General features: G+C 49.3%; 1 protein-coding gene across 5 annotated transcripts in view; it reads right to left on the minus strand.

Annotated features, from left to right (window-relative positions):
* GOLGA5 (golgin A5) overlaps positions 1-26,269 on the minus strand; it is an 800,028-nt gene that overhangs the window by 91,341 nt on the left and 682,418 nt on the right. The window lies entirely within an intron of this gene.

Raw genomic sequence — 26,269 nt, forward strand, 5'->3', positions numbered from 1 at the left:
AACTCATATATGTTTTCTTAATCACCTAAAGCAGCGAGCATCAATTTCTGTAGGCCATAACCTAGAACTACCTCGTGTAACGTCTAATGTACATAAAATAATCACACCATGTAGTAAATATAATGTTAGGTAACGAAAAGGTACTCGGACCGACTGTATTAAAGAAATGTGTAACGAAATTGAAATATATATGTGTGTTTAAATAACATCAAAATAAGGCGGAACATTATAAAAGTTCTGCATTCAAAAGTTAGCAACGCACGAGGAAAAAACCTTTGTGAATATATGCAAGGCCATTCTCCCTCCCACCCTACCAAGCCTGCCAGATAAAGAAGCTAAGGCCTGTGCCGCGCTCCCTCACCTCCCCCAACCAAGCTGGAGCCGCTTCAGAGAGTCAGAGGCCCCGGTACCGCACCCAAGGCCACAGCCCGCCACCTGTGTTATTTACAGCACGGTAATAAACCCACGTTTAAATCCACTGATCTACCAGCACCCTCTCGTAAATTCCACAACCCCCCCTAGACCACCCCAAGAATCATGACCCCGTGCAAAGACGACCCCCATCACTGGGACAAGACACAGAGACCCATTTATATAATAACTTCTAACGCGGCAGACAGACATGTATCATTCGGCTCAGGCCCCAGAGCCCAGCCCCTCGACCTAAAATACCGGTCAATAGGACACAGGTAAATCTCACCCCAACCGACAACCACCGGACCTCTCACGAGGTGCATTCCTCATGTGTTGCGTTTATTTTATAAGACAAACTGCTGAGCGATTTATTGATGAACTTAGATGTCGTTTCTTGAATAACTGCAGTGTGCATGGCCTAGGGCAAACGAGTCAGGAAAGGTATTCATCTTTGTCACAGGCTGCCCCAGCATACCAACACCGCTCGGATGACCTCAAGCTGGCCTGCCAGGCCCAACCCAACCCACGAGGCTGACCAGTGACGTCCTCACGCCAAGACCAACCACGCTGCAGCAACACCTATAGTTAGTCGACGCCACCCAATCCCAATTAACTTGTGCCCCCTATAGTGTGTAGGTTCTGATGACGTTTTTTGTATTAGAAATACGCCTGTCTTTGCTATTGTCAGACAGAGCGCTCTCGGAGGTTGCAGAGTTCTTTGCATGCCCTATTCTTTGGATAAACTCCCACTTACGCTCACCCGCACTCTGTCTTGGTCTTATTCCCACTACGGGAGAGTCCCTTATTGTCTCTCATTGCGGGGAGGATCGTGCTGAAATTGGGGGCGCTTCCTTTCAGTGCCCATATCCAGATTTTCTGGGCAAGCTTGGACAGATTTGGCGAACGAGTCCCTCCTTGTTTGTTTAGATAGAACATGGCTGTCGTGCTGTCCGTCCGGATCTGCACCGACAAGTTTAGCAGATGGGGCTCGAACGCCCGAAGCGCTCGGAATACTGCCAGAAGCTCTAGCAGGTTGATGTGGTTCTTGGCTACTGAGTGAGACCAGAGACCCTGAGCTGTGTGGTGGAGATGGTGAGCTCCCCACCCAGTCAGGCATGCATCTGTAGTCACCACTGCCTGTACTTCGGGATCGTAAAAGGGTTTTCCCCTTGCGAGATTCTCTCTTGTCCACCAGTGTAAGCTCTGTACGAGTGTTGGCGAAACGACCACTAGATCGTCCCACTGACCACTTGCCTGAGACCACTGTTTCGCCAACCATTCCTGCATGGGACGCATGCGCAGACGCGCGTGGGGGACCAGGTAAATGCATGACGCCATCATGCCCAGTAACCGCATTGCTTTGCGTACCGTTATTTGTTGACCTGACTGATAATGTGGAATTTGCAGTAGTATATTCCGAATTCTCTCTTCCGAAGGGAAGGTCAACCCTTTCTGAGTATCTAGGATTGCTCCTAGGAACTGTTTTGAGGTGCTTGGCACCAGACTTGACTTCTTCTCGTTGATAGAGAAGCCTAATTCGTGGAGGAGGTCGATAGTCCTCTGAATGTTTGACCTGCAAATTCCTGGGGTTTCCCCCGTTATGAGCCAGTCGTCCAGATAAGGGTACACTGGGATTGCCTCCCTGCGTAGGTGTGCAGCTGCCACCGCCAGTACCTTGGTGAATACCCTTGGTGCTGAAGCTATCCCGAAGGGCAGTACCTTGAATTGGTAGTGGCGACTGTCCACCTTGAAGCGCAAGTATTTTCTGTGCGCTGGGAGCATGGAAATATGAAAATAAGCATCTTTCATATCCAAGGTTGCCATGTAATCCCCCTTTTTTAGGAGGGGGATTACCTCTTGTAGCGTGGTCATACGGAATTTTTGGGGCTTGACATACTTGTTGGCAGGCCGTAAGTCCAATACTGGGCGCATTGTCAAATCTTTCTTTGGCACAAGGAAGTAAGTTGAATAGATACCCTTGTTTACCTGGTGTCCTGGGACGAGTTCTATCGCGTCCTTTTCTAGCAGAATGGCGATCTCCTCGAGAAGGATCTTCTGATGTTCTAAGGAGTGTATTCTTTGTCGTGGAGGGTGGTTCCGGGGACGCTGCAGTAATTCTATACAATATCCTGTGGACACTGTTGACAGCACCCATCTGTCTGAGGTGATCCCTTCCCAAGCCTGGGTGAAGTTGGAAATGCGTCCCCCTACTGGGGTTGCGTGAGAAGGGACCCTGAGCTGAGCGTCACTGCTTTGGTGGAGGCGTGCCACCTCCCTTGTTGGGGCTGCCTCTGCCTCTTCCACGACCTCTCTTGTTACCCCTGCCGTAACTTTGGGTAGACTGCTGGTTGTTGTTCCATTGTGTAACTTGTCCTTGGGCATAGTTGCCTCTTTGTGAATTTTGTCCGCGTGGGCGACGAAAATTACTGTTCCCCCTCTGGTTAGGGGGTTTGTTGGTAAGCTGGCCAAGGGATTTGAGAGTCTCGTATTCGTCCTTGGCATCCTTAAGTGCGTCTTCGAGCGCTTTCCCAAACAATAGATCGGCTTCCACCGGCTTGTCTATTAATGAAGCCTGGGTTTCTGTTTTGAACCCCGACTGCCGTAACCACGCATGTCTCTTGATAACAGTACCTTCTGCTATCAATCTTCCTGCGTTGTCCGCGGCGTCGAAAGTTGCTTTTAATATGCAACCAGACACGGCTCTCCCTTCTGCCGAGATCCGAGCCAACTGGCCCTTTAACGGTTCAGGAGCAGAGGCTATGAGCGCCGCAACCTCTTCCCATTGATGGCAGTTGTAACTTGCCAACAGGGTGGTGGAGTTTGCAATCCTTGCTTGGTAGGCGGACGTTGAGGCTACCTTTCTGCCAAACCCGTACAGTTTTTTGCTCTCCTTGTCGGAAGGAGCTTCTGACGACGATAAGGGTGTCCCAGCCCTCTTCCGAGTGTTGGTAACCACTAGGGAGTCTGGTTTAAGATGTCCTCTTATATAAAGAGGGTCAGACTGGGCTGCCCGAAAAAGTTTTTCGACTCTGGGGTTGACGGCTCTGGTGAGGTTAGGATTCACCAGGGATGGATCTATTCTACGTTGGATGGATTTAAGGATAGGGATGGTCTGAGCGACCGGCCTCCTCTCTCCCACCAACTCTTCTGCGAAGTCCCTTTCCTCCTGTACACCGTGGGTGTCGATGTGAAAATGTTCTGCTGCGCGAGCGAGAACTTCATTAAGGAGGGGCTGGTTATCAACTGGCGAGTCGGTAACTGGGGCTTCGCTCTCTACCGGGGAATCTACTCTGTAAATTTCCTGCTCATCTTCTACCTCCTCCAGGTCCTCATCATCCGCATAGTATTCAGTCCCGGTTTGTTCCTCCATAATTTCAAACTCCTGGTCCCCTTCAGGGAAAGGTTGTCCTTGGTATCTGGGGTGTGGAGTAGAGTATGGAGTAGAGTAAGGCTGCACCTCGAAGGGTTCAGGTCTTTCGAACCGGGCCTTTTTACTTAGGGGGATAGGATCAGAGGAGCCTGAGGGTGTGGCCCCTTGAGGGTCATACGAAAGAAAATGTTCTGGGTTTTCAGCTAAGGAAGACATCCTTGACATGACCCTGTCTATGTCTTCACTGGACCATTCTTTGGAACAGGGTATGACTTTAGTAGGCAACTTAGAGGACTTATCAAGGGTACCCTTGCTGGATGTTGATGTCCCAGTAGATTTGCGTTTGTCTGTCTGCTTAGGGTGGAAGGATGGTCTTACAGGAGTGGAAGGCTGTGCTTTCCGCTGTTTCCCCCCCTCCCCGTGCGTGGAAAAATGTTGTCCCTGCCCCTTGGAGGCCCCAGAGAATTTCGACGCCTGGCGTCGAGGGTCGGGAGAGGTATCTGTGTGTTTCGAGCGTGGGGCCTCGCTGGTGTTAACTGCGGCCTCGGTCTCCTGGAGCGCGGCCTGGGGGTGGAAGTCGTCTTCGTCTTCCGACGATCGAACTTCCGTTAATCTAGGGAGCGAGGCACTCTTGGCAAGAGTGGATGATTGCACTGCGTCATGAGGCGATCTTGATCGAGAGCGCCCAGAGGACACCGAGTCGGACCGTTCTATCCGTGCCTCTTTCCGAGAAGTCGACGTCGTCGAGGTTCGGTTGGACTTAGTGTGCTTAGTGTGTGTAGGGTGTGTAGCGCTTGCGTCGCCGGGGGTCTTCCCCATAGCCGCCCTGCCGGACAACCTTCCGAGGTCGGGGACCTGCGCTCGGCAGTCTTTCGACGCCGTAATGCCCTCGCCGTCCGAAAGTACGGCGTCGCTGCCATCGCTGAAGGCGCCCTCCGTTGCCATGGCCGCCTGCCTGGCGTGGTGGGCCCAACGCTTTGTCGAACGGTCCTTAAGTGTCTTAGGCTTAAACCTACTACACGCTCTGCAGTTCGCTTCGGGGTGGTCCCTCGGCAAGCGATTGCACGTGGCGTGCCTGTCGACCCAAGGGTATTTGCGGTTGCACTTGGGGCAGAATTGGAAAGGGGTACCCTCCATACGCACCTTGAGGTAAGTGTAGGAAATATATAAGGTGTACCTATATACCAAGAGTGAAGAGTATGTACCACCCCCCACTCTCCCTACTTGTAGGGCCGAGGCCAGCGGCCTACTAGGCCCGGGCCGAGGCCAGCGGCCTTCCGAGGCCCAGATCCGTCGTGCAGCAGCCGACGGTCGATGTCTTCTCCAGCCGTCGTCGAGTGTCGACGTTGGGGTGGGGAAGGATGTCAATAATTAATTAATTTTAAACTTCAATAATTAGCAAAAGTATGGCTAAGGCCAGGGAACTCCGCAAGATGCTTCCGACCAGTATGGCGGAAAAAAACAATCTGAGGATCCTAGACGCGTGAGGGATCTTGGGTACAGTGGACGTCACACTAGGGATAGTATTACTGGCACGCCTGTGTCGACGCCCATTTTCGAGTTTCGAAAAACAAACTGTAATACTCCGCAGCTTCCACTAGATGTCGGCCTATGCACAGCATGTGATCTAAGCAGATTCCACAAGCCTCAGAAATATATATATCTCCTGTATTTGTACAAGGCTTGCTGCGCATCATTTAGAGAATGTTTTCAGGGAAATAGAATGACAGCACCAACATTTTTGTCACTGTTGCAGTGCGTGCAGGTGTCATCATAGGATGCTGCCTTTGTATACAACGTGTCCCTGTTTTAGTTTTCATTCTATGCCCATGTTTCCAGAGATCTGGCGTACTTAGAGGTCATCATGGTAAATTGTCAAAGATTTGCCTTCTTGCACTAAGAGAATATTTCACTGTCCATGTTACTGCCTTAGTATGCCTGAGTGTCTAGCTACACGTCCTGCTTCTTTTTATCCCTGTTTTGACTGACCTCTGTCATGTAACTTGCTGTTACACTCACCTGGCTCCCACAGGGGCGTCGATCTGAACTGGACAGCTGCGGTCTCCACCAATGTGACGCGTAGTGCTGAGATGACGGACTGGACTGGCCCACCTAGCTTCGTTTGCTTGGCCCGTAGGAATATTCTTCCGCAAATGGAAAAAGGGAATTAACCACCCGTGGAGTTGAGCGTTAACCCCCACCCAGTCCCGCTGTTCTCCCCACTGATCACCTTTGATGTCCCCTCTTATAGTCTCACCTGATGGTTTGAAAAGATGAGCTCTCCATCCTGCATTGAGCGCAGAGGCGCGTAGATAACCAGTTGCTTCACTGGCTCGAAGGAATTGGTGAGTTCCAGAACAATATTGACTCTGAGATTTCCGGCAAGACGCCGTAAGTATGTAGTTCGTAAGAGTTCAAATGTCTGACTTTCACTCTTGTCCGATTCCTTGCAGGTTGCAGCTTGACCCTAGCGAAGAGTTCCTCGTGGCAACCGGTAATATTCAGGTAAGGATTTGTATTATCCAACACAGTTCGATAAAATAATGTCAGTATGTAACCTGTTGCTTTCTCCCTTATTCAGGCGCTGAGAGAAAGTATGAAGTCTCAGGGAATAATGCCTCCGGCGGTAAAGTCAGGTAAGTCTATTGTGGTGAGGAGGTTTCCCCTTGTTCGTCCCTTTGTTTCACCTTGCTGTCCTTTTGTTTCCCCTTAGGGGCCGGGGTTCGGCGAGGATGCTGTGGACGCTGCGCCGACCCGTGAAGAGGTATAGTACCCCCAGTGGTAAAATCAGGTAAGTCTATGGGGGGGTAATTAATATTGCCTCTGTTTATTCCCTTGACTCACCTTGCTGTTCTTGTGTTCCCCTTAGGTGCCGGAGTGCGGCGGGAACATGCAGAAGGATGCGGTGGAATGTGAAGATGCTGCGAAGGCCGGTGAGTTCAGCGCAGTGCTGCAGCAGGCGAGGCGACGCGCATAAAATAACTTCTTTCTTCCAGCTCGAAGGCGCGGTGGATCGGGAATTCATGTAAGGATGAAAAGGTATTGCTCTTGTTCTAACCTTTTCTCCTTCTTTCTCCCCTTTTCTAGGAGCTCCAGACTCGAGGCGGGCGTGGCAGAAGACTGGATGCAGACTTGCATGCACGGTGGGCGTTACGCTGCTGGATGCAGAATAACGCGAAGTGTGTGCTGGTCTTCTGGCGTGGTTTAAATAGCCTCCAAAGTAGTCCCAGGTAAGTATTCCTCTCCAGCCCCACCCGCGTAAAAAAAAATAGTCCCTAGGTAAAGTAGTCCCTTCCAAGCCTCTTTTGGCTTGGAGCTCTTGCAGCATGGTCTGCATCAGGTAAGTTTGCAGTATGGTCTGCATCAGGTAAGTTTTAATCTATGAGCCTGGCGCCTATGGCGCCAGGACTGACTCTCCAAATGAGCCTGGTGCCATAGACGCCAAGACTGCACCCAAATAGCCCCTAGCAGGGTTTGTTGGGCTTGCTTGGAATAACTTGATGCCTGATTCCGGGGTTGCTGGACTTGGTCTGGGTCCCCGGGGGTAGGCATCATGACACCTGCCTGATGGTATTGTACCGTCTCCTCCACATTACTACCAAGTTTTACTGTCCTAGAATTGATTAGCCCATGCTAAAAGGAGCGTTTGTTAATCTGCATTTTTTATGGTTAGTATAAGCTAATCCATTCATTCATTCATTAATTAATGTAAAATCTGTTTAGCACTATGGTTTGTTCTGAGCTATCATGGATCTACATTTGCTGAGAGCCATGCAGAAAGATATACTTGTTATTATGTATAGCGCACATTCTGGTTTTCTAAGCGCTAAATGTGGTTTGTTTTTGTCCATTATGAATCAGGCTTTCCTGAGTACACAAGGAAATGTGTTCATGATAAATGCTGAATGCAGCTAAACACATTGTAGAGATGTTATTAGAAGAGAGTGGGCCTCATTACGAGTCCGGCGTTAACCGAGGCGGTAAAACCGCCTGGTTAACGCCGGACTCGTATTACCATTCCGCCTCCGTGATTCCCGGAATTACCGGGGCATCACAACCCCGGCTTTCCGGGAATCACGGAGGCGGAATGGTGTAAATCCCCATTCCCATTGAGTCCTATGGGACTCAATGGGAATCGGGATCATGGAAACACCGGCAGCATCTTGTAATGCTGCCGGTGTTTCCTCGTCCGCCTGCAGGCGGGCGGTGTTAAACCCGCCAGGTCAGACCTGGCGGGAACATCACCTCCCGCCTGCAGGGGTCGGGATCAGGCGGTCCGGAAACAACGGTGGCGGCGGGTTTACCGCCACCGTTATTTCCGGACCGCAAGGGTCGTCATGAGGCCCAGTGTCTTTTGGCAGACACTGTTGGCAGACTGTCAGCTATCCTTTAGCACAGAGAAACAGCCTTGACTGCGGAGATAGTATGACAAATGTTTTTGTTTCGGCAGAGTTAGGATGTCTTGTACGAACGAAAGAGGCCGTTTGCACAATATGCCTTGCTTTCTTAGATTATGTTCCAGTACAGTACATGATATTATGAAATGTATGCACATAGGCAAAAGCATGCAGTTCTTCCTGAAATGCTATTACGCATGTAACGTACGTCAATGTCACCATGTATAAACAGTGGATTTCTGTTTGGTGTTCGTGCGAGGGGGAGAGCGAGTATGCTAGCGTATGCTAGTATTAATGTGCTAGTGCTAGAGTGTTAGTGCTAGTGCTATGGGCCTTGGCTTGTTAGTGAGCAACAGACTTCCCCTGCCATGCCTAATAAACTGGTTTCCGTTTACTATCTATCTCCGTGTCTCTTGTAATCTTATTTTGTTTCCATAGTATATATTTTGTGACTTACAGCAGGGCAGCACCTGCTTGGACAACGCTTTCACAGATCAGATTTGTCTAGAAACATCGTCAGGATTGAACACAGGGAAAGAGGAGAAAGGAGGAGGAGAGGGAGAGGCAGCCGGAGAGGGTCTGAGCAAGGTAGAGGGAGAGGGCGAGGAAGAGGAGAGGATGTCCTGAGTTTTAGTGGTGGAGTGAGAAGCCAGTGCTGTGCAAAGGGCCTGGGAGGGAACAGGAGAGGAGGAGACTGAAGCAGGATTGGCCAGCTCCTTGCAGATTTTGAAGAGTTCAGTCATGTTGTTAGAGGCTGCAGAGATGTGGGCTTGGATGTAGGCTCTCTTCTTGGACAGGACAGAGAGTCTGTATTGCCTTTGGAGCAGGCAGCAGGACAGTTTGTCAGAGGATGCACCGGATACCCTCCACTGCCTCTCAGCCATCCTACACTTACGTTTACGGGTGGCGAGGTTGGAATCATACCAAGAGTAGCACTTGGAGGTGAGCTTCAAACAGATCCTCATGACAGGGGCAAGGACAACACAAGTGTTAGAGATAGAGAGATGCAGGTTAGAGAGGGCTGTGTCAAGAGTGTGAGTCAGCCGCAGGCGTAGGAGGAGGAGAGAAAGTGGCGGCAAAGGCCTCCACTGACACCCGCTTCATGGGCCGGATTACTGAGACGGTGGATGGCAGTGCCGGGGTCGGCTTCACCTGGGGGACAGAGAGCGCCAGGTAGGAGGAGAGAACAAAGTGGTCAGTCCAAGAGAGAGGATTGGTAAGCGGGTTAGAGAGGGGGATGTCTGAAGAGATGAGAACATCCAGGGTGTGCCCGGCAGAGTGTGTCGGGCCATAAGGTAAAATAGAATGAGAGTCGCCGAGATTCCGAAAGAGCCCAGAGGAGGGGTTAGGAGCATTCAGGTGGATGTTGAGGTCTCAGAGGAGAAGAAGTTGAGAGGTAGAGGTAAGGAGGGAGGAGGAGAGGTCGACCCACTCAGAGAGAAAGAGGGCGACCTGGCCAGGTGACCTGTAAGTGGTGGCCACAGTAAGAGAGAGGCCAGGAGAGATAGAGAGCCTGCAGACCAGGCATTCAAAGGAGGAGTAAGCCTGCTTAGAAATGAAAGAGGCAGGGATCCACTCTGGGAAGATCAGGGCTACTTCGCCTCCTGGACGGTTAGTTCTGTGTTCGGAGAGGCTCTTGTAGCCATCAGGGAGGAGGGTGTCAAAACCTCTGACAGAGCTGGCCGTGAACCATGTCTCAGTGAGACTGAGACCATCCAGATCAAGTTCTTCAAGGAGTTAGCAGATGTCGGAGGAATGTTTGACAGCAGAGCGAGAGTTAAGAGTCGCGATGTGGAGCAGATTGCCACATTTGAAAGACTTCTGTGGAGGGGTACGGGCATGAGTTACACCCTGAGGAGGTGGTAGAGGGGCCCGAGAGTGGGCAGCGGAGGAAAAAGGAGATGATAGAATAGACAGAGGGGATGGAGAGGTGGCACGTAGCCAGAGAAGATGAGGAGGGTGCCAGAGAGGTGGCAGAGGAGCCAGGAGAGTGTAGGTAGGAGTAGCAGGAGAAGGAAGGAAGTTGATAAAACACGTGAAACGCCTATCGAAAAGGAGGAGATTGGGCTGAGGGCACTGAACCAAGATGGTGCCATTCAGATAGACATTAATGATGGTCTTGGAGGAGTAGAAAGGAGCCAGGAGGACCTCCCACCGAGTGCCACCATTAATTGGAGAGGAGGAAAAAGGGGAGAGAAAAGAGACCATATGAGGGGTCCATAGGCCTGGAGAGGGAACGACAAAGAGGATGTTGGTAAGGGTCTGTCTGGAGGAAGTACTGGTGTAGGTATCAGTGATAGGGAGGCCCGGGTTGGCAACCAGGATGTCCCTCTTCAACATCTTCCTTCCAGACTTAGTGAGAAGTATAGGATAGGAGATAAAGTAGCAGTTACAGAAGATGGGAGAAACAGCGAGCACCATAGAGGGTGAGAAGGAGGCAGGGGGTAAAAGAAGGGCCTGAGGGAAGAGAGAGAGAGAAGCACAGCCATGTGGTACACAACTCAGGATGCGCAGAAGGGGGTGGGGGTTACAACAAAGGAAGACACAGGAGGAGAACAAGTAACACACAACAGTGAACAGCACGCCTTACGGGGAGATCTGGGGTTGCCAGAATGCAAAACACTCAGATACAACTTTCCTAGAAGTGGAAAAAAAGGCTTGGTTTTTGAACACAGCACAATGCAAAACAACCAGATTCAACCTTCCGTCTGTGGAGAGCAAACGGGTATGTTGAAGATGGTAGTGTGATGGTCAGTCCAGTGCTTCTGGAAGTTGCCCGTGATGGTGGTGGGGCACGGAGACCTGAGAGTCTGACCCACAGGTGTTACCCGCCAATGTTATACAGGAAGTGGATGTTCTAACTTATATGTAAGTCCTTTTAAATTACTAAGGAGTAGTTATCTCTATTGAGTCTTTAGTCTCTAAACTGTTAACCAATCCCACACTAGCCTTGTTTAACAGATATTACCGGGAAGCAGAAGGCCATAAAGCCCTCTGCCGCACTTAGCAGACTACCTTGGGACTTTCCCAGCGTCAATTTGCTGGCATCACTCCGTAGAGATTGAAAAACACAAGGTTAGAAGCTCTCTCTTAAAACATCATCCTTTCAGCCTAGTTAGCTGTACACCATAACTTCTTGGCGTTAGTCACTGTTACCATCATAGTTAGGAATGACCATGCACCCACTTTTTGCGAATGTTATTTTTTGGATTTACCTTCTTAAAATCAGTATGAATTTTGAGATTTCCATTACTAGAAATACTAAATGGTTATGCTAAATACTTAAATATGGGAACAATGAATACCACGATTACCAAGATGATACAAAGGCAGTTATATGGTACTAATGTTTTGAACATATATTGTCAAAATTGTTCACAAAAATTATGGCAAATCATTAATGTAAGCTCAAATTATAATTTTTCTTTAGAAATCATTTATTGCCCCTGATGAAGAGTGTGAAGCACTCGAAACGCGTTGGGCCCCTCCCGACTTCGACATCATGAATAAAAAGAAGATGGTTTCTTGTGACCAAAAATTTTCTGTTTGAGAAATTTTCTTTCAAGTATATGCTATTACTTGAAATATATATATATTGATTGAACGTTATGTTTGAACACCTCTAATTGTTGGTTTGGTTTTCCAGACAAAGGATAGTGTGCAGGGGATGTAAGTTCCCGGTCAGATACATTGTGTGAAGCCTAGGCTGTTCAGGAAGTTGGCGAGATTGAGGGCACCTACGTTTGTGGGGTCATTGAAGCCCAGGTTTAGATCCCTCAAAATGAATATTTTGGAGGTGGCCTTGATGCTGGCATATATGTGCTGTAAGAGGTCTTCCTCGAACGTTTTGACAGGGCCTGCAGGGCGGTAGGAGACATGGATGGTGATATTAGTGGTAGGGGTGGCAAGGAGCTTGGGGCGAAGTATCTCGTGGGAGGGGGAGGTGATGTGTAAGGGGTGGTCACAACGAAGGATGGCAAAACCATTGGGGATGGTGATAGAGAGTGCTGGGCCAGCGGCCGGGTGTAGCCCTGATTCCATTATTGCGATTATGTCAAGGCTTAGGTTGGTGATCAACTCTCTGATATCCGTGGCATGGGCAATCGCAGGTCGCGCGCGTATTGTATATCTGAGCGGAGGGATGGTGTGGTGCGTTCAGGGGTGCTTGTTGCGGATGCTTGATAGTGGTGGGATAGAATGCGGAATGGGTGGCGCACCAGTGTGAGTGGATAGCCTGAGTGATCTTTCTTTTGCTGTGCATGGAAGGGAGCGTATAGAAGGCTCTGAAGTAGTCATGTGAGTAGCAATGTTGTGGGGGGTTGCAGGAGGCAATATAGCTGCTGAGCAGGGCTGCATGGTTGTTGGAGACCTTTGTGAGGGAGGCGGCTCAATGCAGGTATTTGGGCCAGCAGCAGGCGACTGCGGATCAGTGCAGATGGGCTAGGTCGGAATGTGGGAAGGAAGGGCGTGGGGTTGATATGGAGAACAGAGGGGGCACCGTTATTGTGTGCCTCGGTAGGATGCAAGCAGGCATAGGTATTGATGGTAACTTTAATGCCTTCGCTTTATAGAAGTCAGATGAGGTTAGAGGGTGGGCCTGAGCAGGTGAGGGCATGGGGGAGACTAGGAGGCAGGCATAGAAGTACGTAGGGGTTCCACCTGCTTGTTCTCACAGGTGTGGGAGAAACCTGACGGTGTCTCCCTGACTGGTCCTCGGGGATCTGTCATCCAGGTGGCCAGGACACGGCCATCGCTATTGGATCAAGGACCTGGGGGTGGACCAGTGAGGGAAGATCACCTGGAGGGGGGGGTCCTTGGCAACAGGTGAGACACGGTATCCCCCTTCTTATAACACCTTTTCCCCATCCTACCCTGTAGGATATACAAACACTCTACCTCCTCCCCCCTTTTCCAACACTTTTGCACATTACGAAAAGACGACGGACAAAGACCAGAGCCGTTTACCGGACATGTCCCAACACAAGGGTCAGACAAAGTCAGGAAATTGACCAGAATCACACACACCTGACGGCCCTTTCCCTTCCCCACAGGGATAAAAGGTGGAGCACGAGAGCACCATACGAGCAAGGCAGACCGCACGACGAGACAGCTATCAGGCACAGCAGTTCAAGAGGAAGAGAAAGACGGCACAAACTGAGAGGGTGACGAGGAGAGAAATGACCTTGCCCTTTCCAACCAAGGCCCGCAAGACCTCTGCAGAAGGAATTGTAAGACTGAACAATAGCCCAAGTGTGTTGCAGCAGATGTCAACGGTACACGGAGCGCGTCTACACTGAAAAGCAGGACAAAGGGAGACGCCTGCTACCGTGGTACCGGCCTTGACTCCCGATGCAACGAAAGCCAATCGGTTCATTACAGCCAGTGAGTCGAGGGGAGGACTGATAAAGAAACCAAACTGTGTGGAACAAAGTAGCAAACGTCTGTGCAGAATGTACAAAGAACTGTTGATGTAAAAGGGGAAAGCCAGCTGCAGATGAGCCAGGCACCACTTGGGTTCTCACTCGAGAAACTCTGGGCGATTACCCGATTGTTGGAACTACTATTACTAGAAGTCCTTGGGAAAGGCGTCAAGAGGGTCAAAGTGGTAATATGGCGGGGGCGTGGCTAGCAGCAAGATGCGACCAACTTGAGCCTCTTCGGCTCCCGCGACCGCAGCCAAAATCCTGATCTAAACGCCTGTTTTCGGATCCTGCAGGGTCTCTAAACATCCCGGCTGAGTAACTGACATCATGGGCCACAATCAGAACGCAGGGCGGAGAGAATCGCGCCCGGGATAAAGAGTTAGAAGCGTGTGAAAGGGGCACGGGTACTCACCCACGCGTACCCAAGTTGGCCACCTGAGCTGAGACATCATACGTGCTGCATACGAAGACCAGCGCTGTACTCCTGGAGAGCCCAAACCTCCGTCCCGCCACCAGTATCTGTCCGGGTGGTCCCCAGCCCCCACATAAAAATAAAGCACAATGACAGCGGCGGCCGGGCGGGGCGATCCCCTCCCGCGGACCCGGCGCGGACGCTGCCTGTGTGGCTTAGCAAACCGAACCTGTGGCGAGCGCCTTCAGGAGGCGGGCCGATCCCGGGCAGCGCTGCAGAAGCAGTAGACCGGGAGAATCCTGTCCTACGGTGCTCCGCGCCGTCTTCATCCGCCCACGGCTCTGCCAGAGGTGGTGGATCAGCTGGAGCGCCGAGCAAGGAAGGGGGAAAGAACGCAGCGACCAAGACAACTGAACCGGCGAGTGCCCTCCCAGTGGCCCACACACTGCAGAACATAGAGGCCCCCGGGTTGTAGGCTGGCCCGCCCTGGGAGAGTCATAAAGCTGCTCAGCCTCCCAGCAACACCAGTGCAAATACTGCCCTGTGTAAGGGACCGGAGGGCCTGCAGCGTACAGCATTGTCGGTGTATATTACACCAGGACTCGAGAACCCTCTCCAGCCACAAGCGGATATTCACCCGGGGGGGGGAACAACACAACTGCATAAGCGCCCGGCAACAGCAGCACACATCCTACCCTGGGCAATAAGCAGACGGTCCTGCAGTGCTGCACAACAGCGGTGGCTGTGACACCCGATGCCCTGGAATCCTCTCCAGGCAGCCAAAGAGGCGTGAATGAAGCAAACCAAGGGTTCGTAACAGAGAAGCTTGGATTTGAAAACACACACCAACGACACAGGCCACGGCGCTGGGGGCTGCTGCACAGACCATAAACGGCGAACACTGGTTGTTGGCACAACATCAGGACTCAGTAAAGGCCCACCACAAGGCGCACAATCCTCAAGTATAGCCCTACCTGCCAGGGCACCATAATAGCACCACCAATCACCAGGGGCAAGGGAAAACAGGCGCGACCATGCACCATTGTCTCTGAATTCAGCAGGGCAAAACTACTACAGAGCTGGCCACGGCTATATGCAGAACAAAACCACCCCTCAGCACAACTGGAATACCTCCTGCGGGCTACAGGACCATAAGGCAGAGCACCAAACATCACGAGGCCTCGGACCAAACAGCACACCGCTTCACATCCACCAAAGACAGTAAGCAACACTACAGAACCACACCTGTCCAACCGCAAGACCCGTTAGCGAACATGGGGAAGGATAAACTGACGAAAAACCCCATACAAAACAGAATAGACCAGTACACAATATCCCCAATGCAAGCCCACGATCCCCAAACACTGCCCTCCATGGAAACAGAGCCAGAGCACATGCTTTCTCTAAAGGATGTCATGGCCGCCATAGCGGAATCCCGCACATCAATGGAGCAGAAGATGGACGGGATAAGCCTGGACGTCTCCCCACGATTTACAAAAACTATCAGCGCGCACCGGAGAGGCTGAACAACGCATCTCCCACGCAGAGGACGGACTACACAACATGCAACAGCAACTCCATGGTGTCACAACCAAGCTCAAGACACTGGAAGACAGAATCGAGGAAGGAGAAGGGAGATCCAGACGCAACAATGTTCGTATACTTGGCATTTACGAAAAAACAGAAAGTCCCTGCATGGAACTCTTTCTCGAACAATGGCTTACGGACCTGTTCGAACCCGATTTCTTCTCTACGTTTTTTTCCATCGAAAGAGCACATTGCATGCCCACTGGAAGGCCAGTGCCCGGCGCACCCCCACATACAGTGATCGCGAAGCTTCTAAACTATAGGGATCGGGATGCGCTGCTACAACGGGCATGTGCCAAGGGCACAATCACCTTTAGTGGCTCCAAGATTGCCTTCTTCCCCCAAAACACGAGGGAAGTGCAGAAAGCCAGACAATCTTTTGACCAGCTCAAAAGGCAACTTCACACACTGGGAGTCAAATACAGACTGCTCTTACCCGCCCAGCTTAAAATCTACCACAAAGGAACCACAGTCCACTTCAACGATCCCAAGGAGGCATGGCGCGCAGAGCAGCACATAGATGGAGACTGGTCAACACCTCGAAGCAACAGGGGCAGAAACCCCAGATCGCCAGCCGACCAACGACTGGTACCACCACAGGCACCAAGACAAGATCAACCGGAAAGACATAGGTGGTTCATCCCCGCCTCAATCTCTAAGGGGCCCCTGTGCACAGCAGTGAGTAGAATACTACGACACCAAACGTTCTGCTGAGAGACCTGACACCTCACACAGGGCACTACATGTTTTCACGATGCGGTTACGCGGAGGGTCTGTGATAATAGTCAAGGTAACATGTAAATTAGACTTCTTGTACCAAGTTTCACCAAGCAAAAACACCAATCACTAACCTGAATAATGGCCGCCGGAACCCTGAGGCTGGGAGAAGTATACCTAAAAAATTCTTATTCTCCAACTCTAAATGTTTAGAGAAATAATATCATGATAATGGGTGGCGACTTGAACAAAGTCATGGACGCTGGGTTAGATCGCTCACATCTACGCAGCAGAAACCACAGCGCACCTACTAAACTCGCCACATTTGCAAATGCCCTGGGCATGCGGGACACATGGAGAGACCTCCACCCTAATAATAGAGAATACTCCTATCACTCCGGGGCACACGCCTCGCTTTCTAGATTAGATTACTTTTTTCTTCCGTCACCTGACATACACAAAGCACACGAGGCATCTCTACTCTCCAGGGGAATCTCTGACCACTCCCCACTGGTATTAGCACTCAATACATCCAGACCAACCCCACCTCCCAGCGGGCGTCTCAACAACTACTACTTGGGTATTCAAGAATAATTAGACAAGATCCAAGAAATGACCAAATCAAACAAGCTAAACACGGAGTCCGCAACGGACCCGGGAATGCTATGGGAGGCTTACAAGGCAGTACTGAGAGGTGAAATCATCTCATGAACTACCGCATACAAAAAGAAACACCTCCATAAGATACACAAGGCGGAACAGTAAGTCAAACGTGCAGAAGAGATACACCTAGCCCAAGACACGCCTGACACAAACCGGGCCCTACTGCTAGCATAGAAACGCCTCCAGAACATAGCCTTAGACAATGCAAGGCAAGCACACAGGGCGATGCGGGCGAGGATATACGAAACGGGGGATAAAGCCAGCAAGATGTTGGCATGGCTAGAACGCAGAGAGCATGGTCACAGCCAAGTCTGACAACTTGAGACAGGACGTCCAAATCCACTAGTGTCAGACCATGATATAGCAGAAGTTTTTGCGGTCTACTATGCCGATCTGCGTAAGACACCCACCACCCCTATAGACACTTCGATCATGGAGGACATTACTCTCCCCACCTTAAACACGACGCAACAGGACCTACTAGAGAAGGAAATCACAGAGGAGGAGATGCTGAGTGCCATGTCTGGTCTCCAATCTGGCAAGTCCCCGGGCCCAAACGGTTTCCCGGTGAGCTATGGCGGAAAGTGGGAGCGAATGTAATCGCCCCGCACCTACTGTGCATGTACAGCACGCAAGGGACCAGGGCTCCCTATCCCCGAACCTAAGGGAAGCCTCAATAATAGTATTGCCCAAAGCGGATAAACCCCCCGAACTCTGTAGCTCATACAGACCTATCTCACTTATAAATAGTGAAACAAGAATATTAGCTAAAATACTAGCGGACCGATTGCAGCAAGTCATCCCTTCATTGATCCACCCAGACCCAGGCCAATGTGGTTTCATGCCCCAAAGATCTACCCGCATGAACCTCTACAGGCTACACTCAGCCCTGGAAAGGCCAGACAGTTTTCAGAGTCCATTAGCACTACTAGCAATCGACTTTGAAAAAGCCTTTGATTCGGTGCGATGGGAGGCCATCTGGGAAATAATGAGCCACATGGGCTTCGGCCGGTACTTCATGAGCTATACAACGGCCCAAGCGCCAGAACTAAAAGTTAATGGCTGGCAGTCGGACTCCTTTCTCCTGGGCAGGGGCACGAGACAGGGCTGCCCTCTATCAGACATGATCTTTGCGATCGCCATAGAACCCCTGGCTATACTCCTGCGAAACACCACACTCTGGGAGGGTTTCCGATGGTCAGACACATGGGAGGACAAAGTTTCACTCTATGCAGACGATTTGTTAATCTATTTGAAAGACCCGATTAAATCCTGCCACAGAGTCAAGCACATGCTAAAGAGATATGAGGCCTTTAGTGGACTAGGCGTAAATTGGTCCAAATCCACATTGTTCCCCATAGGAAGCGCTATCTCCACAATACCAACAAATTGTCCTTACCGCATTGTAATGGGACAATTTAAATACCTCGGTGTACAAATCACGCAAAACCTCACGGACTACATACCCATTAACTTACATCCAATCATGGCAAGATTTGCAGAGGACACTCGCCATTGGATCTCCCTACCACTGACGCTGTTAGGCAGAGCGGCCCTGTTCAAAATGATTGCTCTTCCTCGGTTTCTGTACATCCTGCAAAACCCACCACTCCATATCCCAAAGCACGAATTCCTCAAAATTGATTGTGTCCTCCGGAAACTATTATGGTGCGGGGGTCACCCAAGGATAGCTCTCCCCACACTTCAAAGGTCCATCTGGGAGGAGGGAATTGGATTGCCCAGACTGCAAACATACTACTGGGCTGGTCAGATGGCAGTGGTGAACGACATGCTTCATGGGGACGCAAACTTGCCACACATTAGAGGGATCAATGCTGATGGTACAGCATCACCCCTGGAATAAGCAAGCTTCCCAAATGGCCTGCCTGGAACCAGCAAGGGATAGCAAGGATTGGAGATATAGTGCGGGAGGGCAAGATAATCCCGCTTGAAACACTATAATCTGACTTCTCCCTCCCACACACAGAAATATATCACTATACCCCAATGAAGCATGCACTGCAATCTAACGTACAGAACATGCGGGATATGCCAGATTACACCCCAATGGAACGCAACATAGTCCAGGAACAAATTAAACACAAAATCACCTCAACCATGTACAATGCGATCACATCCTTTGCCACACCGGAACTCACCAGCCTAAAAGCCAAATGGGAGCGGGACATGGGGACATTACAGCCAGAGGACTGGACAGAGGCACGGATGTATCCCCGTGAAGTAACCATATCGTCCAGGCTCAGACTGGTCCAACCTAAGATCCTACACCGCACCTATTACCTGAGAGTAGCATTGTTCTGGTGGGGTAGAGCTCCAGACTCACGATGCCTGTATTGCAAACGTGTAGAAGGGACCTTTTTTCATATCTTATGGGAATGCGACAACATACAACCGCTCTGGCAGTAATGCTGCGATAAATTGTCAAGAGTCATGGGTAATCAGTACCTAGGGAACCAAAGCATTTGTTACTAGGGGTCTCGGACGAAAGCGAAGAGAAGTTACTCTGGTCGACTGCTATAGCAGTACTTAGAAGGAACATTGCAGAGTTGTGGGGATCGGAGACGACGCCAAACTACGAACAATGGGCCACAGACGTGTACATATGCGCAGCAATGGAACACAGCGTATATACAGCGAGGGGGTGCCCTCAGAAGGCGCACAAAATCTGGAATAAATGGGAGGATGCCCGCTGACTGTTCTAAGGTGCATTAGAAATGTTACACCCCCAATAGAATGGGCAAACTAATTCATGTGTGTCTGACATGAACAGACTGGCTTACAGGATCCCTCTTTAGTACTTGACGATCCCTGGGGCCGCGGCCCCCTGTTTTCCCTTTTCCCTTTATGTAAAGTATTAATTGTAATGTTTACTTATGTATGAAAATCCAATCAAAATGTTTTATTAAAAAAAAGGGATAATATGGGGCTCTAGTAAAATCCTCTTTCCAGTCGAAAGTATTTGACCGGCAGACAATCGTGAATAAGGGAAGTGAATCCCACATCGTAAGAAAGTAGAAGGTACTGTAAGATTGGCAAGAGTGAACCAGAAGGAGGGATTCCTATAGAAAGGGGCAACGTTTAAAGTTCCAAAGAACAGTGTGTTGACAAGAGTGAACCCGGCAGAAGGTTGTCCACCGTGAACTGTTTAAAATTACATTAAGATTCGTGAATACCATAGAGGGGGATCTTAGGGTGAAAAAAGCATCACCCAACGTACAAGCAGAAAGGAACCTTTGTTGTTATTTTGAATGGATCAGGCAAGAGACGTTTAGAGAACAAGAGACTTGGCCATCAAAGATCCTGATAGCTGAAAATGGAACAGTGTTGTCTCGTGCTGGGAAAGCTTGTGCGTGTGCTGTGCTACAGAGTCCCACCTTGTCCCGTGCTCAAAATGTGGGAAAGGGAGGCCACGACTACCGCATCCTGACATATTGAGTACATATACATATGAGTCCAGCGGAGCCCGCTCCATAGAGCCCCTCCCCACCGGCAAGTAAGAATACGCTGTGCTAGCTTGCCCACGCACTTCCTCGGACGCCCTTGCACATTCAGCGCAGCCTCTGCTCAGGCTCCAGCCCCACCAAGACTCCAGACAGCCACAAACGGCACAAGCATTGACCTGCCTGCATACTTTTTTTAACGTATTGTTGCACACTCGCTCACGTGACTCTCCGCAGTGACCACAACCTGCCTGCATACTTTTTTATGCGTATTGTGGCACACTCGCCCAAGCGACTTTCTGCGCAATGAGCAGAGCTCACAGTGCCATCACCCTCAGGTTTCTATCAGCGAGCCCCTGGGATGTGGGGAGTGTTACACAACATATGTAAATAAAGCAAAAGCACAACGCAAGCTCTGGAGGACCCAAGGAGTGGGGAAATGGAAGATACAGCGCCAGAACCAAGGCTTTCCACACAGAGAGCCTGTATCCTGAATACCTCTCGAGGATAGAGCCTGACAGCATTGCCACATTCCGCCCATTGATCTCAACAAATCACTCCACAGTGATAAAGACAAAAGCCGCGGCGAAGAGGGACAAGTGAACTGCAATCTGGTTGCAGCTCTGGGAGTGTTTCCAGCTCCTCCCAGGACTGCCATGGGCCTCTACATCTCGGCCCCTACACCATCTGGACCACCTTGCCAGAATCACTGCTAGGACGACGCCCCCCCCCATCGACAGGCAACCACTGACAGCACGAGGCCACGCCCACCTGCCTCGCTTTCATCCCAATAGCTATGATCCTGCTCGCCTGCTGGCCCCTTCCTGCACCTTCCCGGCTCTCATTTTCTGCAGTTTGGACCACCACAAAGGTACTGCTTATCCTCTCAATGACTGTCACAATACCTACCAATCCAGCACCTGGACCGCATCATTCAAAATGTCGCTCTAACACCACACGCTCAAATCCTACCCTTGTATACCCACAAATTGTCGATACCTCTAGTACGATTAACCTGGGCCTATGGAATGCTAGATCACTCTGCAATAAGAGCACTGCAGTACTGGACCTTTTTCTACGCTTACATCTCCACTTTCTATGCATAACTGAAACTTGGATTCTTCCCCACAACTCTACAGTAGCTGCTTCTCTCACTTCTTGCCTTTCCTCCTTTGCTCACGTACCTCGCCACAATGGAAAGGGTGGTGGTGTTGGAGTTCTACATCGCTCCAACTGTGTGTCTATCCCTTCACCTATCCCCTTATCGGAATACTCCTCGTTTGAGTTCCTTTATAAGATCGTCTATGTTCCCCATGTCATATCTTTTCTTATTGTTTACCGCCCTCCTGGCCCACTTGGCTCATTCTACAAGGAAATCGACCACCTTCTTGCTCACATCCTACCTAGTCCTACTCCACTTGTTCTGCTTGGAGACTTTAACCTCCATCACTCCTCTTCTCATTCCGCCTCTCGCTTCCTCAGCATACTTGATTCACACCTGCTCTCCCCACTTCCTACCCCTCCCACTCATACTTCTGGCTCCACTCTCGACTTGATTTTCATTTCCTCTTTCACAGTTTCCTCCTCTTCTGCGCTACCTTATCCAACTTATCCACTTATCCAACCACTCTTTACTCTCTGCCTCACTGCTACCACTCACTTCTCCTACTATCTCTAGTCCTTCCTCTTTCAGTACATTCTTCAGGCCTGACTTACGCAACTTCAATCCCTCCCTCTTCTACAATAGCTGTATTAACTCCCTTCGTTCTATCGCAAACCTTTCTACTCTCTCTGTCGATGATACTGCCTCCACCCTTTCTTCATCTCTTGCTTCCAGCCTCGACCAACTTTATCCTCGTTCTCCTTTTCAACCTACTCGCAAACCTGCCCAACCCTGGCTTTCTCCCCATCTCTGTGCAATGCGCCGCTCAAACTCCGTTCTCCTTCCGATCACGCCACTTACTTTTTCTATCATACTCTCTATGTCAACTGTATGAACTCTGACAAACGCACTTATTTCTCTGACCTCCTCCATACTCAATCTACTCACCCTCAAAGTCTCTTTCAAACACTAACCCGGCTTCTTTCACCTCGTTTACCTGATCCTTCCATTAACTCACCCTTATCAGCATCTGACCGTGCAAACTTCTTTTCTTCTAAAGTTCTCTCTCTGCGCCAGGAAATTCTATCACCCTCTTATAACCCCTCTCCATCATCCCCTACCCCTCACAACACTATCTCTTACTTCACCGTCTCTGACTCCGAGAGGTTCTCCTCTAAGCCAAAACTCACCCCACTGCTGTCCTCACTGACCCCATTCCATCCTCGCTCATCCCTAAAATCTACCCGTTACTGGTACCCTTTCTTACCTCTTTCCTCAATATCTGTCTCTCCACTTCTACCTTCCCCTCTGCTTTCAAACATGCCATCATCATTCCCATTTAAAAAAGACCCACTGCTAACCCCGTTCTTGTCTCAAACTTTCGTCCTATTTCTGTCTTACCCTTTCTATCTAAACTCCTTGAGCATCTTGTTTATTCTCAAATCTCCTCATTTATCTCTGGTTTATCTCTTCTTCCTCCCACTCAGTCTGGCTTTCATCCCCGTCACTCCACTAAAACAGCCTTGCCTTGTGTAATTAACTCTCTTCTCACAGCTCGTTATTCTAAGCAATCCTCTGTCCTTATTCTTCTCAACTTATCTGCTGCTTTTGACACCGTTGATCACTCTCTCTGCTTCTGAACTCTCTCTCCTCCTTTGGCTTTCGTGGCTCTGTTCTATTGTGGTTCTCCTCTTACCTATCCAACCGGACTTTCGCCGTCTCCTGGGGTGACAACACCTCTTTACCTCTCCCCCTAAATCATGGTGTTCCTCAAGGATCAGTACTTGGTCCCTTTCTATTCTCCTTATATACATCTTTCCTCGCCCCCATAATCTCCTCTTTTGGACTATCTCACCACTTCTATGCTGATGACTCAGCTCTTTCTTTCGTTCACCTCTTTCACGCCTGACATTCACTCTACTCTCTCAACTTGCCTGTCTGCTATCAAATCCTGGATGACCTCCCACTTTCTCACTTTGAATGCCGGTAAGGCCTAAGTCTTATTCTTTCCCGCAAAAAGTCTCCCAACACAGTCTCCTCTCCCATTCATGTCCTTTCTCCCTTCCAGCATATCCATCTCCCCTACAGCCCGCAATCTCGGCATCTACTTTGACTCTAACCTTTCCTTTGCCCACCATATCTCTCTCACATCCCGCGCCTGTCGATTCCATCTCTACAACATTCGCAAAGTCTGCCCTTTCCTTACTTTCCATGCCTCAAAACTTCTCATCTCGTCTTTAATCTTCTTTCGACTTTTCTACTGTTCTGTCACCTTCTTTGGTCTTCCTCACTCGCGCCTTGCTCCTCTTAAATCTATCTATCTATCATTCAGCCACTCGCTCACTTTTTGTTCTTTCTTATTGTGACTCGATTTCTTCTTCTCTTGTCTCACTTGGTTGGTTGTCTTTCCACTCTCAACTTAAATACAACTTTCTTTGACTAGTGTTCAAATCTCCATACGGACTGGCCCCTGACTATCTTGCATCCATCCTTTCATTCTACTCTCCCTCTCGTTCTTTCGGCTCCTCGGATCTCTTTAGACTGACCGTTGCCCGTCCTCCCTGCGCTAAATCCCGCTTTCACTCCTTTCAGCTCCTCGCCTTTATTCACTGGAACTTGCTCCCTCTGTCCCTTCGATCTATTACTTCTTACTCTCTATTCCGTTCCTCCTTAAAAACTCACCTGCTTCAGTACCCTGATTAATTGTTACCGCCTGTACCTGATCCATGTTTTGCTCCACTGTTCTTATGTACTGTTGATGGTATCTCTACAAAATATCCCCACCAAAAATATTTCTGTACATATGGCCGTTTGTCTCACATAGGCGATATTTTTCGGGGGATAATTTGTGGGAGCGCGGGTTGCGGGGGTGACCTCCGCATATTTTAAAAGAATGCAGGGTTGCGGGGTGTACCCCGCAGGGTCCATGGGTAAATATTGCCGCAAAAATATGGCAATATTTTTGTATTGCGATATTTTTGCGGGGATATTAACATATGGAACCCTGTTGATCTCCTATGCAATCCATGTTACCTGTACCTGATCCATGTTTTTCTCTACTGTTCTGATGTACTGTTGATCTCTTATGTAAAGTGCTTTGGATAAAGGCGCTATATAAAGAACAATAAAAATACAAAAAAAATATTATTTGCGAACACTTCTATTTTTCTTGTGAGCCCTATCCCATGCTCTTTTGGATTTAGAGTAAGGATTGACAATAGGTTTTTCTTAATATAGGCCTTTTTATTTTGACAAGGCACTACTATAACTGCCTTATTTTGATTTGATGGTTGTAGCTTGCTCCCATCTTAGGTTTAGGTTTAGACAAGGCGTTTTCTACCCTACCTATACAGTTTAATAAACACCCTTGAATTGTGATCACTTGTGTCTGTCTATTCTTGATACCATGCCTTCGTTACAGGTGGAAGAGGGGCACAAGCAGGTTTTGGTGCATGGCCTGTAGCTGGTAGGGCTCATGGCGTGCATACCACTGCTGGTGGGCAGAGTAGATAGCTGTTGACTGAACTGGAGGAGGCTGGGGCTGCAGAGGCAGTAGCGGGGGCCCAGTGGGGCTTACCAGAGCACGGAGGCAGGATGATGTACAACAGGGCGGCCTGGGGTAGCAGCGGAGGTTGGCATCAGCTGCAGCATACATCATGAGTGGGTGACTATGACTGTTTGGGAGGGCTTGTCAAGTGCAGCCAGGATATGCGATAGGCCTTTGATCAGACCATCATAACGGGATGACTTCACCTGCTGGCTTGCAGGGGGCTGGATAGGAAGTGCAGCGAATGTGCAATCATTGCGCTCTGACGCGGGTGTGCTCATCTGATTCCGTTATGTGCTGGGAGTCAGGAGGGTCGCTTCTGAGGCGACATCAGCCATCTTTGAAAGGAGAAGATACTACTTTGTGGCCATAGACGATTTCCCCATGCGGGGTTGGCTGCTCAAGTAGTTTTAAAAATGTAAAGGTAAACTACTTTAACATTCATTTTTTTGCTTGTTTTGCAACGCGCAAACATGTAACATAAAAAAGGCAAAATAAAAACTAAAAAGATAAGCAAACAAGACAAACATGAAAATAGGTCAGTAAAGAAGGAAGTGAAAATGATTGAATAAAGAAAATAAAAGAGGAAAATGGCACAGAAGAAAAATAACTGGAAGGTGAAAAAGCAAAAAAGGATGAAATACAGTGTCAGAAAATAACCAGTGGCAACTAGTATACAACTCTCCGTCTGTGAGAAATAGAAAGGATACAGAAGACATGTTCTAAGAGACAAGTATTCAAATACTCAATGTCACAAGACAAAGAAATTCAATAAAACACTTTAAACTTTACATAAAAGATTCTAATGAAGCTAATGTGCGCATATCAACATGTCTAAGCGATGCAAAGAAAAAAAAGATGCTGACACTGAAATGACAGCTAATCAACCTAGCAAACTAATTAACATTAAGTGCAACAATCACAATCCGGAACTAAATAAATATAGGAAGTGATAGTATACATATTCCCACAACTAGAAAAATACTGTATGAACGAATTGATAGGCCAACGCTAAGAATCATAAGCCATACAACACACTAGCTTGCCAACCTACAATCAAATGTCAACTAAAGCAATATATGAAGACTAACACGCAAAGTACGTTTTTTTGAGGCACTAAACACAACACTGTACAAAATTGAAGGGCAAGACCTTTGACTCCATGAATGCAAGTTC

Source organism: Ambystoma mexicanum, chromosome 14, assembly GCF_040938575.1.
Source record: "Ambystoma mexicanum isolate Mex_15411 chromosome 14, UKY_AmexF1_1, whole genome shotgun sequence".
NCBI lineage: Eukaryota > Metazoa > Chordata > Amphibia > Caudata > Ambystomatidae > Ambystoma > Ambystoma mexicanum.